The following is a 9,468-nucleotide window of genomic DNA, read 5'->3' on the forward strand; positions in this document are numbered from 1 at the left end:
GGCTGGGCGGCGCCTCCAGTGGGCGACGAGGCCAGGCCGCTGGTCCGTGATGCGCCACGCGGGGCCCGCAGGGAAGGGTGAAGCGGGAAGGGACACAGAGCAGTGGGAGCGTCTCCGAGAACCGAACCGCCCCCGTGGGCTGCCCGGAACCGGGACCGCAGAGGGCGTGGGCCGGCGTGGGCCTGGGCTCGGGCTCAGCCCGCAGCTCAACGCCGTCTCCCGCCAGGGCGCGGTCAGGGCCAGTCCCAGCCGAGCGCCATCCCCGCGCTGGTCACAGCCTGTGCCTGCGCCTCCTTCGCCAGCTGATCTATGCTTGAAAACTGGTTTCCGTCCGGAAACTGCAAGTCGCTTTTCTGTGGGAGGGTTCACTGACTGTCGGTCCAAGTGTCCTCCGCAACGCCTTGATAAACGCCCTTCAGATGTGTCTGACTTTTTTTTTAAGATAGTTCTAGAAGAGATGGTAGAAGTGTATTGAATTTAATAAAATGTCAAAAATGCTGCATATTGCCTGTTATAGTTTTAAAATTCTAAAACCTAGGTACATTGCAGGGCCTGCTACCTGTGTGAGGTGAAGCCCTGTACTCCAGCAGCGAAAGGCACTCTGGGGTTTGTATTTGATGAAGATTTTATTTCCTCCGCCCTGAAGCCCTCTCTGACCCTATGACCCCCCGGCCACCCCCCCCAGCCGTCTAGATGCACGTGCACACACAGACATTTGCACACACACATGCACGCACACACACCGAATTCTTTGTTATTACACATATATTGTCTTTTTCGGATTCTCAAATTTCTAATCTTACCCTCTACGACCCAAGGGAGTGACGACTGAAGCCCGTTCAAGGAAAAGTCATTCTTTATTACCCATTATCAATCAATAAATATTTATTTTGCGCACGCCATATCAATCTCACGAAGGCGGGAGAAGGCTCCGTGGCATCCGCCGTGCTGCCTGGCACTGCATCATGCATAAATGCAGAAAGAACGTTCACGAGCCCACTCGTGTGAGGCTGGAGCAGGGCAGAGTCATGAAATTCGCCGAGATTTGGATTAAATTTAAACCATTCAATACGGCTCGACTTTTGATTAAGGCTGTGTGTGCAGCGAAAACCTCGCATTTGAATAGCGCTTGGGTCTTTAAGAACTTTGAACGTGCACAGATCTAAATTGAGCTCTGAGCTCACTCTGGGACTGTGCAGTGGGCCGATTTACATTTGGCGTTGGGGAGGGAGGCAAGGGAGATAAACCCATCCTTTCAGAATTGTAGCCTTGGATCAGAGTTTATTAATATTGAGATCAACACAGGGACCACTCACTCCATTTGCCCTTATTAAATTATAGGACTCGAAGCCCCTTAAACAGAAGACGCCAACAAGACAATTGAAAGCAGAAAGGAGGGGAGAGAAGGTGCTGTGTGTGTGCGCCCGCGCGCGTGTGCCCGCACGCTCCTCCCCAACAGCGAACAGCTTAACGGGTGACACAGTGGCCTTTCAGAGCCCCAGAAACGGATATTTCTCTTTTTTATAATAGCACCCAAGGACACGTTTTATCATAATACTTTTTAAAAGGAACCATTATTGATCTGACTGTGCTAACCTAGTCTATTCCCTTTACATAAAATTTTACATTTCTGTCACTGTTCTCTCTCTGTCTCTCTCTCTCTCTTTTTTTTTTTTTTCCTGATTATCAGCAGATGTGGCGGGAACATCCTAAGCCTCGGAGCTTATTTTAATATCTTTAAAAGATTCTCATTTCATTCTCCAGGGGTCACAGGGAAGAGATGAAGTCACACAATCCATGGCAAGGGGCAGGTAGCATGCCTGGGCTGAGTAGTTACGGGACAAATCGGCTCGAGGAGCTTGGTCATCGGTGCCACGCACTGCCCAATTCAGCAAGCAGACGCGCTGGCCGTGAGGTCCCAAAGAGGATTTGGGTGGCAAGATGTCCTGGAAGGGAGGCCTGGCTTCAGACTGGTAATTATGTGGACGGCGAGGGTGGACAGGGCATTTTGCTGTCAAGAGTTGGCACAGCCTTACAGTTTATAACTCTTTCTATAAAGACACATTCACGTCACCTCTGACAAGATTCTGAGCTCCTGGGTCACCATCGGGGTCTCCAGGGCACATAGCGTCTGCCTCTTTCTGAGTTTCCAGGTGTGAGGCCTTGCCTCTCACCTGACTCCCTCTGCGTGCCTCCAGGTGAGAAGGCGAGGTGTGCCCGTGAACAGCTGGACTGACGGGAGGACCAGGTGAGGCCGTGTGGCACAGACCTTTGGAGCAGAGATGCCAAACTTAGCACAGAGAACAGCCCCCAAATACAGGTGAAGTGCTAAGTGACGTAGACTGGACAGAGAAAGACAAATAGCAGATGACTTCACTTAAATGTGGGATCAAAAAACACGACAAACAAACTAACAAAACGTAGACAGACTCATAGACACAGAGAACAACCCGATGGTTGCCAAATGGGAGGAGGGTTGGGGGCGCTGGCTGAAAAAGTACAAATTGGTAGTTACAAAATAGTCACGGGGATTAAAGTATGGCTTAGGAAAGATTGCCAGTAATAGCGTAATAACTGTGTACGGTGACAGGTAGGCGCTAGATTTATCGGGGGCATCTCTTTGTAAATTACATAAATGTCCATTATGCCGCACACACCTGAAGCTAATATAATATCGAATGTCAACCGTAATTAAAAAAGAAAATAAAAGAAAATACAGTTAAAGCAGAATAACCGAGTCATCTCAAGGCAATTATTTCGTAATGGAGAATTGATTTATGGTCGTGAATTGGAAACCACAACCTGGCCCTCATCCTTTTAATCACTATACACAGTGTGTCAGGCTTATTGTCCTGCACATAATGCACGATGTCAACATTTTTCTTTCACCTACAGAAATGCGCGTCCACCCCTCACGGTGGGAGCCACTCGTGCCTGGGATTCGCAGTGCGGCCTGAGGCGGGCGCCCTCGGACCCCATCTGTAGGAAACGGAACCACTGTGAGCTGTGATGTCGCTGATGCTTGAGAAGCCCCGTGAAGGGCGTGTTTTCCCCTTTTGTGTCTGTCAACGCGCGGAGAGGCCCACATCCTGCCGGGGGCCGCTGAAGCCATCAGCGCTTGACCTCACACATCGACACAGCTCACTGACACGGCACCTGGGTGTCGGCTGGGGTGTCAGAGGGTGACCCGAGGGAAAACATGGGGTCCGGTCCTGGGCCAGTCCCCTACATTGCCGGACCCCACACTGCAACTGGAACACGCGGACGCCAGAAATGTACTGAACGGAGGAAGGACCCGTGAATGGCAAGGCTTTGTGACAGGACAGCCGGCCGAGGAGCGGAGTGCCGGGTCCTGCCGGCCGAGCCCCGACCCCGGACCCAGGTCTTCAGCAGACCATGCGAGTGTGACCGTGACTCTGGCTTGCTCGCTTGCCGGGTTCCCCATTCGAAAACGGAGAAGGCTGTTTTGAATAATCCCTAGCAACGTCTCTGAGAGTCTGTTTCTCCGGAAAGTCACCACATTCCGACACGCAGCTCCCTGCGTGTTCTGCGAACTTCGCGGTTTATCGCAAGTGTGTTCGCCTGGGCTTCCCGCCTCGGCACGCGAGACTCGCCCGTGCTCGTGACGTCACAGGAGGGGCCCCGGTCCCGTGGAGACGGTCAGTGCTTATTCGTTTCCTCACATGTGGACGGTGGCTTTTCCAGAGGCCCCCGAACTGGGATTTCCCAGCCGACGAAATACAGAAACTGAGCATCGTCCAGCTGCTTTCTATCAGACCAGACCCAAAAAAGATCGTCAGACACGAGGAACATTGAAGAAGAAAAGGAAGGAAGAAAATGCGCAGACTCACTGACAGCCCTGGGGTGAGAACTGGCCCCGTCCAGCGGGAGGGGGAGGAGGGAGAACAGGACGCGAAATCGGATTCTCTGCAGTCGGATCGTTTTCAGTCCGTTTTATTTTACACTGCAAGTAGTTTTATGCCAGATGTTTTTTACGAATGTGTCCTTAATGGGGGCGGTTCTTTCTAGGGACGCTCCGGGGGCTCCTCGATGGCTTGGGGGTTGGCCTGTGTTCTGTAGACAAGCTTGCCACCCCATGCCGGGCCTCGGTCATCCCGTGCCTCACCCAGACCAAGGTGCAGGCCAGGGATGGGGGTGCTCTTAGGACCAGGGGAGGCCCAGGGGACGTGGGGCTGCCCCCTGAGGGTCTTGGGGCTCAGCTGAGTGGGGAGACAAGCCTGATCCCCAGGCCAGCCGCCTCCCGCTCGGCCCCCACCTGGGCCTCGCTCGCCTCGTGGGCCTTCTCTGTGGCTCTCACTCTCCCTCCAGTCGCCCTGTCCTGTCCAGCCCGGTCTAGCCCAAGGAGATCTCTGTCACCCCAGCCTGGGGGGCCCGGAAAAGGCCTCACCCCAACCCTGGTTTTGTCCTCAGCCACAGGACTCGGCATCGTGGTTACCTGCTCCAACCCTGACACTCACATTGGGTCAGAGACTGCACAGACCCCAGACCAGAGGAGTGACCCGCTCGGCTGCAGCCACGTGCGTGTCATCGTCTGCCCCCTCCTGAGATGTGAGCCGTGGGCAGCGCGAGGAGTCCTGGTGGTCTGGCTCCCGCGGCTGGCTGCGGGAGGACGCTCACGACTTTGGGACAGCGTCGTTGAGATCTCCACGGAGCTGCCGGCGCGTCTACGCCTCTGAGCGTTTCCAGCTCCAGCTGCCTCCCCGGCAGCAGCCAAGGGGCCCCTTGTCTACCTGGACGCCCTCGCTGGACAGGGCGTCCTTCCTGGGGCTGCACGACCCCCAACTGTGGCACCAGCAGAGAGTGAGTGAGAATGGAAGCTAAGGGAGGGGGAGGGAGCCGTGAGGCACCCCAGAGAGTGTGCCCAGTGCACGGAGCGCCCGAGGGCGCGGGGCGGACTAGGGACCGAAGGGTGGAAGGCAGTGGGCACGGGGGAAGCGGGGGAGGAACAGCTGGGTCCAGTGGGCGGAGAAGGAGAAGCGCCCAGGGCGGGGCCGGGGGGCTGGGACACGCCGTCCGCCACCTGCTGAGTGTGCTCCCCCAGGCTCTCTGCAGACGCTGGTCTCTCAGCTACACACCCATGGGGGCTCGTGTCGGCTGAGAGTGTGCAGACCTCAGGCGGGCGGGGGCCCCGCAGGCCGGTCCACTGCGGGCTCAGCCGACCAGTGGGAATGGCGGGACGCTGAGCCGACGTGTGTGCATCTGAGTGCGCGTGAGCTAGTGTGAGTGAGCGTGTGTACAGATGTGAGTGGGACTGTGGGAGTGTCTGTGTGGGAGTGTGGCTCTGACTAAGTGAGCGTGCACGCACCTGTGGGTGAGTGTGAATGGCGAGTATGTCACCCAGGCCCCCTCGCTCTCTCCCACGGCTTCGCCCCGGGTCCGGTGTCAGCAGGTTGTTATAATCACATCCCTTGACTACTCCTCGTGGAGCTTCGAAGGACACTTGCCAAATTCAGGGTATTTCATCCAACATGGCTTACCTTGGGACCCCCGGTAATTTAAAATAACCGGGCAACACCCCGTCTTGCACGTTAGCCATGGGGGCTGGGGGGTAACACGCCTGACCACTTCTGCATGTCATAGGTGGCGGTCACCTCTTGTGTCCGAGGCTGGGGAGCTGGTGGGCAGAGCACACTGCTAAGAGGCGGGCCTCTGGGTGGATCCCCAGACGCGTGGCCCTCGGGGCTGGTGGGAACCCGGGGCTGGGGACCTCCTGGCGTTAGCAGGCTGGAGACTGTGGGTCGGCCTGCGGCCACCTCTGAGCACAGCCACAGCCCCGTGGCCGCTGTCCTTGTTTTGGGTCAGCGTGGTTCCCCTAAGGCCCTGGACGAGGACAGAACAAGGCCACGGCGCTAGGACCTGTGTGCCGGCGGAGGCCGCGTGGGCTCGGGGCCGCTCTGAGAGGGGGGTGCAAGGGGGGGGCCCGGCCCCCCAGGGGAGCTTTCATCGTCAAAGATTGACATCTGTTGCCTGAGCGTGAACACACAGTGGCTGGAAATGTCATACGATTCGTGGTTCTGTTTTAAGTAGATTAATTGTGTAATATTTGCTTTTCACCCCCTGCATTTAATATTCAGATTTAGACTTGGGAGCTGTCTTACAAAACGACTCGTCTGTCTCTAACGCTGCCACGTGACACGATCCGGGCCAGATGCCCGTTTATTCTCTGGTCCTGCAGTCGCTGCCCTATATAGAGCGTCGTGTTCCCACTCGGCCTGGCCTCGGGTGGGGTTCGCCCTCCGCTACCTGCCTGAAGGTCGATATTCTAGGTGAGGACGGGCACCTGGGACTGTGGATTTTTGATTCACGGTTTTCCTTAAAATATCCTGAAAGTAGAGACAGGTAGCTGAAGTGACCTGTTGGTAACTGAGAAGGTAAACAACCCCCCTTCCCCCGGCTCTGGCGGTGGTAACAGAGCACCACCCACGGGGGCCTGAATGACAGACAGAGGCTTTCTCACAGTCCCGCGGGCTGGATGTCCAGGCTCCAGGCGTGGTGCGGCCAGTGTCTCCTGAGGCCCTCCTGTGGTGCGCGCGCCACGTCCTCCCCGGGCCCTCCCGCAGTGTCCCTGCGCGTGGCCCTGTCCCAATCTCCTCATCCCATGTTGGCTTCGGGGCCCGGGGAGCCCCATGTTATCTCAATCAGCTCTTAAAATCTCCGTCTCCAAACGCAGTCACATCCGGCTGACCCGTGGGTTAGGATTGAACCCATGGATCCGGAGACACAGTTCAGCCCGTAGCATCTTCCTGGAAGAGTAAAACGGGGGTCCGATGTCTGAAAGGCCTGGGTAACCCCCCCTCCCCGCGCCAATCCGGCTTTTAGTTCTGTTGAAAGCCACGCCCCAGGCCTGGAGGGACGAAGTGACACGGTCACAGCGACTTGATGTGTTCCCGGAGGGCGACGGAGTTAGCCGTGCTGGCCTGAGGATCGCGGGTTTGAGGCAACGTGTCGTGCTGGTGGTCTGGGGCACGGAGCGCCCCGCGTAGGTGGGAGACTCTGCAGCTGCAGGCCCGGCGCGGACGCAGAAGCGACCGTTTCCTTCACGAAAGTGGCAACTTCCTGCCCGTGTGTCAGCTGCCATCTCCGTTATGTCGCCCAATGGGGCTTGGATGAAAGTGAATGCTGGAAAATAAAGAGTCTCAAAATCAAAGAACTCTGTAAAAACTTAATATTCTGCTTTCTCAAAGTTTGCCGTTGAAACATCTTCCGAGCTTGGTAGCCAAGGTGTCCCTAAGAACTGGTGTACCCAGATCTCTCCCTTCAGGTGGCACCTGTGCAATGGATGACGTGAAGGGCGGGTCCAGGATGGCTTCTGAGTCTCGTGCGGCCTTCCTCCCTGACATAACGGGTTCACCCTGAGGTAGTCAGGACTCTCTTGTCGGCTTCTCTTAAGACGGAACGTGGCTGTGCTCCTTCCACAGTCCCCGCGGGACAGAGGCCGACGGGTGAGGACACACTCTGCTTCAGAAGGATGACCGGTCAAGTCTGAATGCGAGACTTTGGATTCGCCGGCTTCTTGGGAGAGAATGAGGCTACAGGTGACATCGCGCAATGAAGACCTGGGACTTTTGTGATCAAACAGAACAGCAGCCGGGACGGGCGGGCAGCGCCCTTGGGATCTGCGGAGAATAAACGCGGCTGCGACGTCCTCGGGCCCACGTGACAAACACAAATAACAGACACGTTCTAATGAGAGCCCGGTTGGCTCGGTGGCCTTTTTGTCTGTCTGTCTGGGGAAGGAAAGTCATCTCTTCTCTGGAATGGAAACAGCTCACCGCCGCAGGCAAGACCAGCGAGGATTTGGGGAGCAGCGAAGGAAGCTGGTGGCACAATGTGGGAGAGGCCCGTCACTGCCCCCCACACGTGCACAAGTCGAGCTTATAAATTAAACTACAAAGCCGAGACGCATTCAGTGCTGACGGGGTATTATAAATGCGGCCCATTTGTCACGGCTTCCGTCCCTTCTGCTCTTCAAATGCGTGTGGCTTTGTCTGCAGCGATTCCTGGAATCACACACCTCGGGGCGGAGGTGGGAAGCTAATCGTCATCTTGTCATGTCTCATCCCCATCTGCACCTTCACCCTCCCGGCCTTAAATGCATGGAAATGGATTCTATCTCTTTTCAAAACGGATGCTGTACAAATGAGAGGAAGCGAACGAGAAAACACTTAAAGATACCCCCGTAAGGGTCGTTTGGGGTATTTACAGCTGGAGAGAAGGTTGCTTTCTGTCACCGTCTGAATGTATAAACTTAACTTGATCACCGTCTGAAGAATTTATGAATCATGCTTAATAATCTGCTTTCGGCGCTTCTGAGGGAAGCATCGCATTCGGGAGCTACAAAGGTCCCCCAAATAGCCCGTGGGGAGTGACCCTGCATCCCATTAAATGCAAAAACTCACCACCGCAGGCCTGGATGTCAGAGCTAAACCACATCAGCCTCAACTCACTTCAAAATGTCAAGAAGCCCTTGACTTAAACACTCGATTAATCTGCAAGAAGCAGAACAGACAGCGCCTTCACAGGGAAGGAAAAAAATGTCTTTTTTTTCTTTTAACTTTTTTCTTTGCACTTAAAACAAGAAACCAACCAAACAAAAACCCAAAATGCTCCTCTTTCCCCCCCCCTTTCCGTCATATTCATTATTTTCTGCCGTTAAAAAGGCTTTTATCTGACTTTTATCTCTTCCATATGCCCGTGGCGAGCACCAGCATCTCCTTCCCATTTTACAAAGCAGCCCAGGTACACGCTTTATCTGCCTCACACCGGCTTCCTATTTCCCTACTTAAATGGTCGGCGCGGAATGAAAGTCAAAAGTGAAGGTCAGGAAAATGGTTTCTGGAGCATCGTGATCTAAGACACAAATAGGGCTCGCTCGCCGGAAGAAACAGCAGCGTGGGGTTCTGGGCAGAGAGCCACAAGCTCCCCCGAGGTCAACAGAAAAGGGTCCGCGCCCACTGTCCACAGTTACGACCTCAGTTTGGAGTCGCTCGGGTTCTTGGTTCGCTTTGTCTTTAGGTATTATAAATAATAAGTGATAACTAGTCCATTTATTGATATACTATTAATTTATTTTTAACCTTATTGTAATAAGTTGTATATTTTTATTGATATACTATTAATTTATTTTTAACCTTATTGTAATAAGTCGACACACTCCTTCAGGTCATCTGAATTTGAAAATAAACCACGTCCCACAGATTCTACAAAATAATATCTTATCTGGAAAGCATCGCTGAATCTCTGCAATTTCCCTAATTATAACCGTCATGTTATAATCACACGATTTCCACAGAAGGAAACATTAGTTCTGATTTTTGATTCCTTTGTTCTGGGAACTTCGTTGTTCGACGTTGTCTAGATATTTAGGTAAAATGAAGATGAGGCAGGTGCCGAACCTCGTGTCTGTTCCTCAGTCAGGGAGTTTATTTTACGTTTCCTGCGGCCACT

This window comes from Pteropus vampyrus, unplaced genomic scaffold (assembly GCF_000151845.1).
Source record: "Pteropus vampyrus isolate Shadow unplaced genomic scaffold, Pvam_2.0 Scaffold258, whole genome shotgun sequence".
Lineage (NCBI taxonomy): Eukaryota > Metazoa > Chordata > Mammalia > Chiroptera > Pteropodidae > Pteropus > Pteropus vampyrus.